This window comes from Ambystoma mexicanum, chromosome 8, assembly GCF_040938575.1.
Source record: "Ambystoma mexicanum isolate Mex_15411 chromosome 8, UKY_AmexF1_1, whole genome shotgun sequence".
In the NCBI taxonomy this organism is placed as follows: Eukaryota; Metazoa; Chordata; class Amphibia; order Caudata; family Ambystomatidae; genus Ambystoma; species Ambystoma mexicanum.
Window position 1 is genome coordinate 1,082,187,453 of NC_090929.1, and position 16,144 is coordinate 1,082,203,596.

At 50.0% G+C, this 16,144-nt stretch overlaps 1 protein-coding gene across 6 annotated transcripts in view; it reads left to right on the forward strand.

The window, feature by feature from the left end:
• The window catches only part of UBR4 (ubiquitin protein ligase E3 component n-recognin 4), a 2,945,062-nt gene that overhangs the window by 2,802,834 nt on the left and 126,084 nt on the right, over positions 1 to 16,144 (forward strand). The gene's annotated exons all lie outside the window — the stretch shown is intronic.

The window sequence follows — 16,144 nt, forward strand, 5'->3', positions numbered from 1 at the left end:
AATCATGTTAGTTTTGTTTTCAAATCACCTCTTTACCTCATATCTAACATTGCCAAAAGTGACAAAATTGTCTCAGGTCGGTTGTTGGGGGGGGGGGGGGTATTTAATAAGGGACATCTCGTGATCTGCATGATTGTTTGTGACTCTGTTACTTTACTTTTTCCGAATATGAAGACAGGATCTCTGTACTCTTTCACAGGCTTTTCAGCTTATATTTACCTCAAACATTCTGTTATGGTGTTTTTCTCTGTATATTACTGGGCACCTTCTATTGGGAGCAAGTCTTTGTTGTTAATGTGTCGTAAGTGAAGACTTAACAGACAGCTCAAAACCATTTACAAGTACACTTTTTCCTTTTATTGTATTTTGTATCTATCAATAAATTAATACTTTATTTTCAGAAATGCACAATTTCTGTCAAGGTTAAAAACAGTTACACTGTTGCTTATTTAAAAAAGGGTGCATTTCATTGGTTGAATTTGCTCTCACTAAATAATATAACAAAATACCAAATAAAACAGCATTTTAATTGCCAAATACTGAAATTTTTCAACTGCTGAACAGACCAGTGGTTCATTAAGTAATAGCAGAAACGCAAGTGCTAGGCAACAATATATAAAACCATCATTCCGCAAAATTCGTGGCAATGTACATTTTGTATCAAATAGAACAGGGATTACATTTTTACAGAGCCACTGGAGGTGGTGGTTTTGGGGTTTTCACAAATCAGTCAGGCAGCCTTATAGGACCGGGATCCTCGGTCCTTCCCTCTCTCATCAGTTCAGGTCTGCTGTCTTTGCGGCAAACAGTTAATCACGGTCTCTGTAATATATGCTCTCATGCACTTCTTTTTTGGCCTTCATTGTGTCTCTCTTGATTATCTGGCATTTGTCCTCCTGGACTCTTGCTAGGTTCCCCTACCAGGTATGCTTAGATCCTCTGACATGGGATAGGCAATTGTTCACATACTAAGACCCCAGGGGTTGTCATGCTTCACCGCTCAACCTCATACCCCCCCCTGGTGGCAATGAGTAACCTCACCTGGTGGGCCTTGTAGATCTTTGACTGTAATCTTGGGCCTCACCACCACTGTAAGGTCTTGCTAAATACTTCGGGGTTGTAGAGATGTCTCTCGCTCTCCTCCCTCTCCTACTACGCTGTATAAATTAAATAAAATACAAATACTTCCAGCTCTTTGTCCTTTCCTGTCGCCTTCCTCCTCTCATCTCATCCATCTTCTTTCTTCCTTTCACCCAATCTGTGTCCCCTCTATCTGCCCTTCACCCCCTGTACTCCATCCTCTGTCTTCCTCCTCCTGCCTTCTTTTCCTCTCTTCTCTCTCCTCGCCACTCCTGCTTCTTTCCACCCTCCTCCACTCTCGTCATCCTCTCCATAACCCTGGCACCCGTCTCTTGTCTTTCAACCTCCTATGCTCCCCTCTGTTCTCCCCCTCCTTTCCTTCCCCTTGTTATCGCCTCACCCCCTCTCCTACTCCCGCTCCTTTCACTTCTGTCCACCTCCTCACTGCTACACCAGTCTTCTCTGCAGCTGCAGCTCCACGCACCAACTCAACACCCGCACTCTGCTGTGTCCTCCTTTTATAGATGGTGACGTTCATGCTGGGTCATAGCATTTTCCGACTAGGATCAGCTGTGTCTCCCCTGTGGTTGTTTATGTTCATCCCGAACTACTGATAACCCAACTGATGTGGGTTAGTTAGGGCTGACCGGGAGCTTCACTAGCCGAGGTTACAATATATGTCTGTCATCTTGGAACTTTGGTCTGCATCCCACGCTCCTACAACTCTCACTAAAGGCACCGCCTCTTCTACCCTAAATATCTGTATGGCATATTTGCTATGGTCCTTCTGACATTTGCCAGATCCTGCAAATTGGTAAAAGCAGCACTTTTGTCTGTGAGTGCTGCCTGCAAACACCTGCCACCCCTTCCCAATCCCACCACTCCAGGGTAGCGAGTGGGGGATTCTTGATCACAACACCACCTAGGCATGGGAGAGGTGTAGGGTAAGGACTTTATGCCCATACAACCCTATGGCGGGAGTGGAGTAAGAATAGGTATGCAAACTCGCCCACCATTACTCTGATTTCTTCAAAACCCACTGGAGGGTTTCCTGAATCCACTGGGCCCACTTCTTCAAAGGTGCAGCTGCAGATCCAGTCTGTCCAGCCGAGGTCCAAGGGCAATGGGTGCAGAGGTCACTTTCGGCATCAGGATTGGGTCCAGTTAGTCAGCGGTTTCGGGCTCTGAAGAGATGGTAGTGGAGACTGGGCAGATGGACATCCATGGCACGACAGGATAAGGACCTCCACAGAGCAGGTGTCCTTAAAGGAACTGCATGATGAGTAAATGGACTGTTGCAGTAGTAGTGGCCACGATCAGGCGGCGACAGACTATCCTTATGGTGAGAACAAAGAAACATACCCCTGCGCAGCTTCTTGGTCAGGAAGGCAGAAACTGCAGAGGAGAAGGCGTCTTGTCCCACAATTTGATGATCTGCAGAGTTCCAAGGCTCAACCCAAAATGACAACCAGTGCAGCGTGGGTAACCCAGGAGAGAGCTGGCCAGTCCACTGGATAGACCAGGGACATTTCTGAAGGCTCTGTGGGCCCAGATCCTTGAACAGGAGTCGGGGCAGGTTGTTCCCTGCAGTCCAGTGCTCGGTGCACTTACGAGGGCCTTCTGGAGATCTGTAAAGAGGAGCAGGGCTTGAATGGGACTTTGCTGGAACCAATACTTGACTGAAATAGTCGTCCTCTGGTCCTCAGCAGGCTGCTCTTCAATGCATTGCTTTCTCCCGCAGATTCCTCATCAGATAGATATCCCTTCCAGCGTCAGCTGCTTGGAAAACCTTTACACAGGGGGGGTACTGCACCTCGACTCGGCCGTCGATCCATCTTGACTCGTTGCAGCAGTCGTCAACTCCCGACGTGACATCGGTCATCGTACATATATTGCGTCACTATGCCCCTGTAACTCCATTAATTTTTTTTTTTCGCACACTCAGCATGCTGCTTGAGGAACGGCTCTTGTGGGAAAAATGTTCACTACGTTTTTGTGAATTGTTATGAATTCAACATTTTGCGAACATGTCTGCTCTCAAACCGTCAGGTTTTAAGAGGTGCACAATTGCAACTCCAAAATGTCTGATCGTCCCACACAATATCTGTGTTGTGGTGCCTTGGCGCCGATCACATCACTGAAGATTGTGGGTCATGTCAGAACATGAACCCGAAGTCATTATGGGAGCGGGCAGCAAAACTGAAATTGAAGCGCCCACCAGTCGACTACTCGATCGACCGACTGAACTGGAGACGGAGGACCCCACTCCAGAGAAAGAGGACAGGCATCGTAAGAAGACTAAGAAGAGGCCACACTCCAGAAGCCACTGGTCTTCGTCCTCTTCTCCCAAACAGAAGCGGCGTCATCAACACTGGCATGACTTAGATTCTGCTGAGAAGCAAAGTAGGTCCCAAGCCGACGCGAGTAGGTTGAGGGCCGAATGGGAAGCCTTTAAGGAGCAGATGTTCCAGATGATCAAGGCAGCCAGTGCAGGTGCTCGGCAATCCTCGGTGCAGCAGGCCAGGGAAGTCCCAGTTACGCCCGTTGTTACCGGCGTCAGAGTCAAGTTGTGTGCCCTCGTGCCTGGCTCTGACAGTCGCTGAGCCGACGATGCCTTCCAAGCTGCAGTCGGCGCCAACCATCTTGATGCCGTTGGCATCAATGTCTATCCCAGCATCCATCTTGGAGAAGTCGTTTGTCCCCGTGTCCCGAATATCATTTGTTACAGCCAGCATCCGGAAGGTCAGGCAGAGATGACATTTTTGCCTACCTCATTGCCTTGGCTGAAGGTCTGCAGGACGCCAGTAGCTTGGATACCTCTCTGATCCTGGAGACACAGCATGCCCATCCAAATGCTCAATATAGTACAATGGTGGACAGGGTGGTGGATGCCCTTTGCTTGTGTGCTCCGGCGAAACCACTGTCAGCCTACGAGCTCACGGATATCCTTGATAGGGGCCCACCTACTGAGAGGGCAATGCAATTCAATGCAGCAATTGCAGACCCCATCGCCTCAGTGTGACAAAGACCCTGTTGGATTCAGAATTGATGAAGAAGTATAAACCTGTGCGGGGATATCCCCCTGCCCCCTACTTTTCGACTCATCCTACACTTGAGGAATTAGTGGTCCAGGCAGCCACAGTCAATATGCGGCTGTCTACATCACCCTCCAACTAGCCGACAGATAGGGAGTCAGAAAAAATAGGACGCCTTAGCCAAAACGTTTTTTTCGTCCAGTAGCATGGCTCTCAAAGCTTTGAACGCTACGTGCACTTTGGCCACGGCCTTTGGAGGACAATAGAGGTGGCGGTAGAACACATTACCGAAAGAGGATGGCTAGAAGGTAGCCTGCAAATGCCTGAAATCTGGCCTGGACGTTGCAGATTATCTGAGTAAGGCATTGGGGTCAGCAACTGTAATGCACATTCAGGCTTTTCCCCCAATATTCAATCAAAGTGCTTGACATTGCCTTTGTTGGCAAGCATCTGTGCGGCCCTAGGGGCCAATGAGTTGTTAAAAAAATTCAAGGACTCTTAAGTTGGCTGCGGAGTTGGTAAGACTGGCTGTCCAACAACCACCTAAATCATCTTTTACTTTCTCCTCCAGAGGACGAGGCTTTCCATGGTTTGTTCCCTTTGAGAGGAAGCCAGATAGGGGCAGAGGCATTTCCTGTGTTCAAAAGGGGCACACAGGTCTCTAGGAGCCAGCAGACAGCAGCTGTGGCGGGGGCCGACACCGGCCACACAGCCGCTTTGAGGTCTCCCCCCAAGTTTCCCTGGATGGAGGGAGGCTTGGCGAGCACTTGTCCCAGTGGCGAAAGAGAACCTTGGATGCCTGGGCATTGCAGCTCGTCCAATGGGTGCACTGTCAAACCTTCTTGCGAAGACCCCCAGACAGACCACCCCTATGGGACTGGGTGGTGTCGTTAGATCTGCAGTATGCATATTTCCACGTGCCCATCCATCAGAGGCACAGGAGATTCCTCAGATTCCTCATAGGGGACAGGCACTACCAATTAAAGGTGCTCCCCTTTGGGTTGACCTCCGCACAGCGTGTCTTTACCAAGCTCATGGCAGTGATGGTGGCGTATCTTTGGAGATCCGGTGTTTGTGTTCTCAAACCTGGACGACTGGCTGCGGAAAGTTGTCGGAGCAGGTTTCATCTCACCTCGAAGACACATGGTTGCTGCTGCAAAGGCTGGGCTTCTCCATAAATATTTTCAGAAGTCTCGCACAACACCAACTTAAAAAGCTCCAGTTCACGAGCATGGGGTCTGGCATGGATTCACATGCTTGTGAATAGTCCCCGTCGTCGGGCAGGGATTCCTCGGTAAAAAAGTAAATTTAGCATGAAAACTGTATTTGTCCTCTAAACCCATCACTGTCCTTTGGGTCGCACTGCCCCCATACAATGACAGTCGTCACCGTAAGTTCGACCCCTGGTGGCCATCTTCAAATTTTTACCGCAGGATTCAGTGTTGGGCTGTCCTCTCATCTTACTCTTCTTTGTTCCATCGTTCGACCGTCGGTTGAAAAATATTGGCAGCGGTTACCTGTTTTTTGGTGAAGATCAGCTTTCATTGTGGAACTTCTCTTCAAAGTTCTCGAAAGTCCCAGGTTTGGACCTACTTCGTGCCTTCCATCATGTCTGAGGAGAAAAGGAGTCTCTGCAAGATATGTGAGGATCGACACCACAAGTGCTTGTATTGCCTGCATCCGGACCACAATGAAGAGGAATGCAAGATGCCGTGGTTTTTCAAAGAAGACAAAAAAGGACTGTTACAGCAATTGGGGAAAGCCTCTGACGTGGCCTCCGGGCACGGTCATGCCTCATCCAGGACCGGCCGGTCCCATGAGCGAACTCCCTCTGAGAAGAGGCCGAGGTCCTCTGAGGATGCCCTTTCCCTAGCGGTCCAAAAGAAGGCTAAGCACCACGTTATTGATCCCGCTGTGTTCACCGCAGCTGCAGGTCCCAGTTCGTTAAGGACATGTACACTGTCGCCATCTACGTCCACATCAAGCCTGCCAGTTAGGGGTGTTCCTTTCAAGAGGAAGTCCTTGACCCCATCAAAGCAGCGATTACAAAGGAGAAGTCTTTGGGTGGCACCTCTCTCCCCCTATCGACCATACCGTCCGTAACCAAGACCACAACCCTGTTGACGATCCCATCTGCGAGTGCACCAGCATCCACTTCGTCAACGATCCCGTCAACGACCATCACAACTTAGTCAAAAGGGGGCCTGGCAACAACGGTGATCTCTATGATCACGACAACAACAATCCCACTAGTGGCCTTGCCTCCAGGGTATACAGCTGCTACGGCATTGGCGCCAATGACATACGCTGATGCCCCTGTGAAAGTGGTGTTACCCATCGTGGCCTCACTCCCGAAGTCTGGTAAGGCAAAGAAGTGGCAAACGCCCACAGAACTTCCCGCCAGCCAGAGCAGTGTGTCCCCAACAATGCCAAGGGACTCTCCGAAGGAGCCTGTGCACATCTACACAAGCTCTGACAATGACAACTTGACTGAGGACTACTACTCAGACCACGAAAGCAGCCATTGAACAGTGTCCGAGGATGGGTCTCTGCAGGGCGAACCTGGATCACCATCTAGCCCAAGGAGGTGCTTCACGACTCAGCCAGCACCCTGGGACATGTCGTTGGACATCCTTTCAACCCTGCATACTTTGGTATCAGAGATACAACAAAGACTGCCTGCTAATCCTATGCCTGTTCAATCCCAGAGTCCCACAAGGCCACCGACCAGGAGCCCTTCCAGGCCAAATCATAAGTCCAGGGACCTGTTATGTACTTACAAGGCAGAGGGCAAGGACCGTCACATACTCCCAAGGCAGCAGGCAAGGATCTCATATAGTCCTGTGTGGCGTGACCGAAATTCTGACCTGACAACTTCATGAACCCTCAATTGAGGGTCTCCTCAAACGAGGGAAACCTTTCCTTTGAAACTCTGCCCTGTCTGTTTCTATTGGACAGGCAATGCTGAGTCTCACATGAAAGGGCAAATGCCTCCAGGTATATGCCGGGCTGTGGGAAAAAAGAAAAGATGGGGTAAGCACGTATTCTGAAAGAAGGTATACTGAATGAGATACTAAGAGGACTAACCTGGGGAATCCTGGTCCAGGGTTTGAATATGATGCAGAAGGATGTCTGGTGAAAGAGCTCAGTATCTAGTTCAGGAGGATATGAAGGGTAGATGTGGAGGGTGGAATTAAGGGGTACCAAAATTAGGATGATGTGAGGAACAGGACCTACCCTGGTTGACACGATGAGCCCAGAAGCTTAGGAGTTTAAGTGAAGCCTGGAAGCGAGCTGTACAGGATGTTAGTGAGTTAGTATGGACCTGCCCCCGGGCGAAAAACGAGGATGCACTCACGACTAATGGAAACACGTTGTGGTGATTACTGCATAGTGTTCAAGGAAGTCCAGTGCAAAATGTAACTCCAGACAACTCACTAAATGAATCCAATACTTGGCAATCCCCCGTTGGTATAGCGCCAAATGAACAGTTTCCAGGAGTAGAACAAATGAGTGGAAAATCCAATCTCAATCTATAAGACGAGGCATAGATCTGACAACAAGCAGGCGGAAGAAACATAGGCTTAAAGTGTAATCCAAAGCAAGTCCAGTAACACAGAAGCGGGTTCAAGTAAATTCAGAACAGAAAGATACGGTACTGTGTAATGGATATCCAAAGAGAATAGTCAGGAACTAAGCCGGGGTCAAATAAGGAAGTCAACAGAATACGAGAAAACAAGGATGAACCGCGAGCGTACTAACTTCAATTAGAAGCGCCAGCATTTAGCGTCCTTCCCCTTTTAAAAACCATGGCGATACGCGATGACATACCACTGTATGTCAAGTTACCCAGACAATGGGGACGCAAACGATGCAGATGTAATCTGGCAGAGCGTTCTGGTATTTGCTGAGCCGCCATGGAAACCGCCTTGAACATAGGAGAGGGCACAGAAAACTATGCCGCTTGCACGACGAACGTTCACTCCTACAAAGTGTGATAGGACCCGACTGGCCCGAAATCTCAGCTGACACCACCGCTGCATCAGCCTTTACCCCCTGTGGTGGAGGAGCCCCTCCACACGGGTACCGGTACGGATACAGACACTACTGTGACTCCTACCGATGAGTCAAATGACCATATACCGGCTGACGGGAAGCCGACCAGGGCTTTGCCACCAGATGAGGTCAGTTCCTTTTATGCCATGATCTCAGCCCTCTTCATTTTGGTACCGGAGGAGACGAGGAAGGAGGGGTTCCTCTTCCAACGCCGGGAGTCCAGACAAAAGACTGTCAAGTCAATTCCTCTGCTGAATGATGTCTGGGAGGAAGGTTTGGTCTTGATGAAGACGCAGAGTACCGCGCCTCCCAAGAGAAAGAGGCTGGAGAAGTACAGGATTCTGGGCTCGGCCCCAAGGTGCTCGGGATCACAGCCTTCTCTGGACTCTGTGGTGTCTGCCGCTGCCAGGAGCGCTTGTCGAGCCCATCATCTTCAGCCATGGTGCCTCCGGACCAGGAGGGGAAAAAGCTTGATGCAGTAGGAAAGCATATAATTTTCACTGCAGCCTCCACCATCAAGGCCGCTAATACCCTGGCCATCTTATCCCACCATGACATGGGGCTGTGGTAACAGCTTGGCACCTTTTGGACTTCCTACGGTAAGACAAGAAGGTCGAGGCCCTGGCACTGTTCCAGGAGTGTGAGGTGGCATCGGATCACGCCATACAGTGCCTCTGGACATCGCGGATACCGGGTTCTGCCAGATGGGCAACAGGGTGTCCCTCTGACGCCAAGGCTGACTGAAGTCTAATAACTTCAGGGTGGATGTTCAGTACAAGGTGGTGAACATGCCTTTTCACAGAGATTATCTATTTGGCAAGACCGTAGACAAGTCTCTCCAGATGGTTAAGACGGATACGGGGATTGCATGCTCGCTGGGCACATTGCAGCAGAGGAGGTCGTCGTCCTTTCGTTCCTCAAGAGGGAAGTCCAGCAGGTCCTCCAAGTGGTATAACACCCCCTATCGTCAACCCCCTGACCATTGCCCAGGAAGCCTACAGAGGCTGCTCACAGGCCTACAGCAGCAGCGGCCAGCATCGTCGTCGGGCACAGGTCAGGATGCAGATGCCAAAGCAGGCCTGAACCGGCCATGGATCCGGGCCCCCACTTGCTCACCCCAGTGGGAGGCGGATTAGCAAATTTTGGCAACGAGTGGAAGACCATCACCACGGACAAATGGGTGCTTGCCGTTCTTCGTCAGGGGCATGCCTTGGTGTTCCATCATTGGTGTCCTAACATTCCTCCTGTGGCACGTCAAGAACTACTTATGGCCCAACTACTGCAGGAGGTTCAGGCCATGCTAAGAAAAGGGTTGATATTGCCCACTCTCGGCACCCCTGGGGCTCCGGATTGTACTCCAGATAATTTCTGGTATGGAAAAAGTCAGGAGGGTGGTGGCCAATCATAGACATACGACACCTCAACAAGTACTTGAAATCCCAGAAGTTCAGCATGTTCATGTTGCAGCACGTGCTCGTCCAGCTGGAGGAAGGGGATGTCCTGGTGAACTTGGATCTGGAGGGCACTCACTTTCACGTCCCCATTCATCGAAAGCATCGGAAGTTCCTGCGTTTCGTGGTCTAGGGGTGACGCTATCAATTCAAGGCCCTGCTTTTGTACCTGAAGTCAGCACCAAGGGTGTTCATGAAGTGTTTGTCACCTGTGGTGGCACCCCTACGCCTCAAGGGGATCGGCGTCTACCCTTAGCTGGAAGACTGGCTCATCTGCTCCCGTTTTCACAAGCTGGCAGTCCAGCACACTGCGGAAACCATTCGCCTTCCCACGGAACTCAGATTCTCCACCAATTATCCGAAGTGCTGCGTGGAGCCATTTCAGAACGCTCTCTTCTTGGGCGCCTGTCTCAACACAGTCGCATGCCTGGCTTCCCCCACGGAGGAGAGGGTGACAGCCGTCCTGGGTAAGGTGCGGCGCCTGTCGAAGGCGCATAATGCAATACTGCAAGCCATCAACCTGCTTTTGGGCATGATGTACTCCTGCATCCACCTCGTCACGTTCTGCAGGCTCCAGGTGAGAGCTCTTCAAGAGTTCCTGGATGTACAGTGGCTGCAGATCACGGGCACTTGGACGGACAAGGTCGTTCTCAACCAGGATATTTTTTCTTTTATTTGTTTAATACAAAAACATTTTGGCAAAAGGTCTGTCTCATTAAAATTTAAAAATGTAATTTATTTCCATCCAGTCCTTATGGGTTAGCTGTGGCGGTCCTTTTTCCTAGGCATTCTTCTAGGAATTTAACTACTGCAATTGTCGATGCGTTTTTTTCCCCTCTCAGCAGTTTTTCCCACCAATCTCTCGTAGAGCGTGAAGGGGCACTTTGCGCAATTTTTGCTAAATATGTTCAAAGTTCAGTTAGGCCTGGACACCGGGTGCAGAGGTGGACTAGGTTTTTCCAAAACTCGTACCCCTCTGCAAAACCTACACAATGGAATTCCTGAGCTCTTGCCCTCTCTTGCCATAACAATCTCCATTGTAAGATACAAGTTAAATTTGAGATGCATGAGTTGGAACCAAAAGTAATGGTCTGGAAATGTATTAATGGATCCTGGTGTCTCTCCGAATGATCTTACTTCTTTTGCCAGGTGTCGGAACAATTTAAATTTGTTTGCTGATTCACAGGTCATAATCCAATCTCTTTCCCACAACTTTTTTTTGACCTTCCCCGGGTTGGACAACAACTTTTCCAAAGTTAACTCCATTTCCACCATGAGGAGTCTCTAGGACTGGTCCCACAAACTCCCCAACATACTATTCCCAGAGTCCACTTTGGCTTTTATTAATGCAAACTTCGTTGGTGGAAAAACCGACAAATATTTACTGAAGAGGGTCAAGGCTTTCCACTCCACCACTCCATTCAAGGAAATTAGTCCCAACTCCCTTCTGATGATTTGTTCTGGGATAGATTTAGGGAGGCCAAGCACTCTCTTCCAGAACAGGCCCTCTAGCAGGGACCATTGGTTTTTTTTTTTGGATGGAGATCAGTGAGTCCGCACAATAGGTCACTGCGGGAGCTGCTTTAGCTCTATAGAATTATATTAGAGGTTGCAGCGAAAACCCACAGCATCTATGCTTCAGGATGAAGGCCTGACTCGCTAGTGCACTAATTTTTTGCTTTAACATGAAGGCAGTTTTTGTTTGCATAGAGTTTTTGCAGATCTGGTCACCCAGGTATTTGAAGGCATCAACCACCTCTATTTTCACAGACCCTAGTCACCAAGTAAATTGTTCCTTCCGTTTCCCTTGGCTCTTCTGTAGGACTAGGATCTTTGTTTTGCCTATATTCATCTGAATGTTATTTAAAGTGGTGTATTCCTTCAGTTGATTCTATTGTCTCTGCAAGCCTATGGGTGTGGTATCCAGAAGACCCAAGTCATCTACGTAGAGAAGTCGCCTGAAAAGTCTGGGGGAAAGCACCTAACATTAACCATCAAGTCTGCAAATCTGAGATATAAAGGTTAAAAAGAGCAGGTGCTAGCGGACATCCTTGTTTTACGCCACTGCCTATCGGGATCTTAGTACTCAAGAGGCCTGAGGCGTTCAGTCTGATTCTACAAGAGGAATCTATATATAGAGCTTTTAGCTGGTCAACCAGGTCTGTAGGGCAATGCCATGATAGTAGCTTATTCCAAAGTCTTTTCCTGCTAATTTTCCTCCTTTGGATAGATCGATAATGGCTATGTAGATCTTCCGGCTCTGTGCATTAGTAATGAAAGAAGCAATATCGGTGGAGAAGTCCCTAGGCCCTTTGTGAGGCCATATTGGAATGGATCTTGGCGTCCCTCAGTCAGTGACAATTTGCCCAGTCTTTGTAAGAGAAGTGTGGTGTAAAGTTTCCCCATAACATCCTGTAATGCGATTGGGTGATCGTAATTTGGGTCGCCCCTGTCACCGCTCCTAAAGATCAGGATCACGTTAGCCTCCTTTCATGAATTTGTTAGCAGTCTGGTTTCCAGGATGATGTTCGAAATGTGGTCCAATACATGAGCCCACTGTTCTGTTGTTATTTTTTTTTTTTAATTGTCATGTTTGAAAGACCATCTGGTCCTGGGGCTCTGGAGGGTTTAGAGCGTCTTATCACCAAGTCAGTCTGGTCATAGTCGAGGATCCAGGCCGGTTGTTCATAGGTAATCGCCTCCATTTTGAGCCTCTCTGCAAACAAGGCTGAATATAAAATAGTCCAAACGTTTTCTGTCACTGCGTTTTTATTAATGGTAGTAGTTTGGATGTTCCTGTTGAGTTGATAATAGACCAGGTTTCCGATATGTTTTTTTGTTCTATTGCTCTGTGTCTTTTGAGCATCTCTCCTGATCATTTCCTTCTTATGGCCCCTAATCCAACTGTTATAATCTTTTTCTTTTCCAGCATGGGGTATAGCATGAATTTGCATGCTCTTGAAAATTCCCGTCATTTGGTTGGGAATCCTCGGTAAAAGAAAAAACAGTTTCACTTTCAAACTGTATTTCTCCTTTAAACAAATCACCGTCCTCTGGGGCATACTGCCCCATCCAATGACATGCACGCTTCAGTGTTGGGATTACTCGAGTTTGATCTTCGTGCTACTTTTATGTTTTTTCATGTTTTCGATGGAAAAAGCTTTGATTTTTGTTCTAAAAAGAGCCTGTCTGCTCTTTTCCCCATCTGCCGACAGCAGGGATCCGGTGTCTGTGACTTTCAGCACCTCTAAAGGGTGAGGATCGTCGAAGTTTCCAGAAGGCCATCGGGCCTACTTCGTGCCCTGACAGAGGAGAAGGAGGGAAGGTCCCTCTTCATTCCCTGCACCAAGTGCCGGTTTAGGAATGTATTTGTGGAAGACCATGTCTCTTCTGCCTACACCCAGACCATAAGGAAGTGGAGTGCGAGATATGCCTCGGGTTCTCCAAGAAGACGAGAGACAGGCACAGTAGACTGTCGGTGTGGCTTAACGCGAAGGTCTCTGCCCCGAGCAGGGTCATGCCTCACCCATGACCGGCCGATCCGAGGAGCTGTCTTCTAAATCCTTTGAGGGTGCCTCATTCACATGAGTCCAAGACAAGGCCAAGTACTGCAAGTTCGAGTCCACTGGGGTTGCCATGGAAATGGGTCCTAAGGTCGATAGGGCCCGATCGATATCACCCTCCTCCTCCATGGACAGCCGGCAATTTAGCTCCTCCTCAAAAAGGAAATCATCTACCCCGGTTAAACTGCGGTAGAAGTCTGCGAAGCCGCGGACGGAGCAGGACGCGAACAACCTAAGCAGGCACAATCGGCGCAGGCTAAGACTTCGTCGACGATAGAGTTTGTGGCAGCTGCTCTCACGACGGCTAAGGGAGCTGACCCTGTGAAAATAGCCCCGCAGCACAGAAGGTATCCTTGCGCCCTATGCGCGACACAGCCGCAGTGACTTTGGCAAAGTCTGCTGGCACGCCAGAAGGAGGGAAACTGGCTCAGGCCCTGGTTCAAGCTTGACAGGGGGAACAGGGGCTGGGGGAGAGGAGGCCCCGCAACAGCCCGCCCAGGCCGTGGCTCAAGCCATGAAGGTCTCTTCCACAGATGAGAACCAGGAGTCCTTGCACACAATGCATGAGGACGTGGAAGAGGAGGATGATTGGGACAACGATGGAGACGACGGCGCGGGCCTAGTTTTCCGATGCTGCCAGCTCAGCCTAGAGATCTCTCTCTGGACGTTCTGTCCACACTTCACACCTTGGCGTCAGAGATCCAGAAGAGGATGCCACCGGATCCGGTTCCAGTGGTCCCTGAAAGAAGAGGAAGAGTCATCAGACACACTCATTTCAGTCTCTGCATCCGCGTTGGGCCCCTTCTCCCCCAGCAGACACGGGAACTGGTACGGCCACGACGATGACAAGGATATTGTCGCAGCGGGCGGCGAGTCTTTGCATTTGGATGCGCCACTTAGAGCATCCCCACCGGACGAGGTTGGGTCGTTCCACTCCATGATCGCTATAGCCTGCAAGCTTTTTCAGCTTGTGCTTCAAGAAACCAGGAAGGAGGGTTTCTTGTACTAGAGGCGCTAGGCCAGAAGAAGACAATCATGGCGGTGCCCCTTCTGGACGACGTGTAGGAAGAGGGCTTGGCCCTCATGAAGAACCCTTGCATGGCTCCAGCCAAACGGGATAGGCTGGAGAAGTAGTACCGGGTGCCGGACTCTGCACCTAAGTGCATAAGGTCGCAACCATCGCCGGATTCGGTGGTATCTGCGGCCGTGAGGAAACAGTCTGCTAACCCGTCGTCTTTGGTCCCTCCGGACAGTGAGGGGAAGAAGTTGGATGCCATGGGAAGGAAGGTGATTTACACTGCAGCGTCCACTGTAGAGGCAGCCAACACACTGGCGATCCTAGCCAGGTACGACAGGGAGCTGTGGTACAAGCTGGGCCCTTTTCTGGAGTTCCTCCCTGACGATAAGAAGATGGAGGCTATCGCTCTTTTCCAGGTGGGAGAAATTACGTCTGATCACACCATTAGTGTCGTTGGACGTCACCCACACAGGGTTCTGGAAGATGGGGGAATGGTGTCCGCCTTTGTCGACTAGGCTGGATGAAGGCCACGAATTTCTGTCAGGAAGTCCAGGCGAAGGTGTTGGACATACCCTTAGATAGAGAGAACTTGTTTTGGAAAGTCATCGAGTCCCTCCAGGCCATCAAGGCAGACACAGATGGCCCGGTGCTTGGGCCCTCTCCAACAGCAGCGATCTACTTTTCGCCCCTCCAGGGGCAAGTCGAGCAGATCTTCCAAAGGTTTCTCCTCTTTCTACCGTCCGCCTTCCAGACCACGACCCAGGAAGCCTACAGAGGCCATTCCCAGGCCTACAGTCGCAGAGAACAACGTTGCCGTCGCCCGCAGGGCAGGATGCTAGCCCCGAAAACAAGCCTGAACCGGCCGGGACGTCGGGGCACGCGTGCAACCTGGTGGGTGGCCGGCTGATGAGGTTCGTCAACGAGTGGAAGATCGACACCACCGACAGATGGGTATTGGATGCGCTCGCCCAGGGTCGCAATCTGGTGTTTCGAAGCAGGTGTCCTGTCAGGAGCAGCACATCCCTCAGCTCCTGGAAGAGGTACTGGCCATGCTGTAGAAAGGGGCGATAAAGCTTGTTCCCCAACGATTCCAGGGCTCCGGAGTCTATTCCAGATACTTTCTGGTCAGAAAGAAGACATGGCTGGAGGCCCATCCTAAACCTTAGACGTCTCAACAAGTAAGGTTCAGGTCGATTACTTTGTAGCACGTGCTCGTCCAACTGGGGGAAGGAGACCTCTTGACGTCGCTGCACCTGGAGGACGCCTATTTCCACGTCTCCATTAACAAACGTTGAAAGTTTCTGCACTACCAGTTCAAGGCCCTACCTTTCGGATTGAAGTCGCCCCCCATAGGGTTCACAAAATGCCTGGCACAGGTGGTCGCCCATCTATGTCTCCGGGGTATACACATATACCCATACCTGACGACTGGCTCACCCGGGACCGCTTGCGGGAGTTGGCTGTCGGAAACACTGAGGCGACCGTCCGGCTAATGATGGATCTGGAATTCTCCAACTATCCAAAGTTCTGCTTGACACATCGCAGAACGCACTCTTCCTAGTAGCCAGACTCAATAGTCTGCTGCCTGGGGTCACCCCCGGAAGAGAGGGGTAGCAGCAAGGGATGGTGCAGTGGCTGTTGTCAATGAAGACTGCCACAGTGTGAACCATCAAATTGCTTCTCGGCATGTCGTCGTCCTGCATCTACCTCATCCGGCTCTGCAGGTTACAGGTGCGACCTATTCAAGTCTACCTACAACATCCAGCAATACATAGATGACGCTCAGCTCTACCTCAAAATATCCTCCATTGAAGACATCCAAATTCTCGAGTCCTCCCTCTTTTTGATCCAGTTGTGGATGTTGAGTGCTTACCTGAAGCTCAACTGCATCAAGATTGAATTACTACTCCTGACCAACAACATCGAATACATGACATTCAG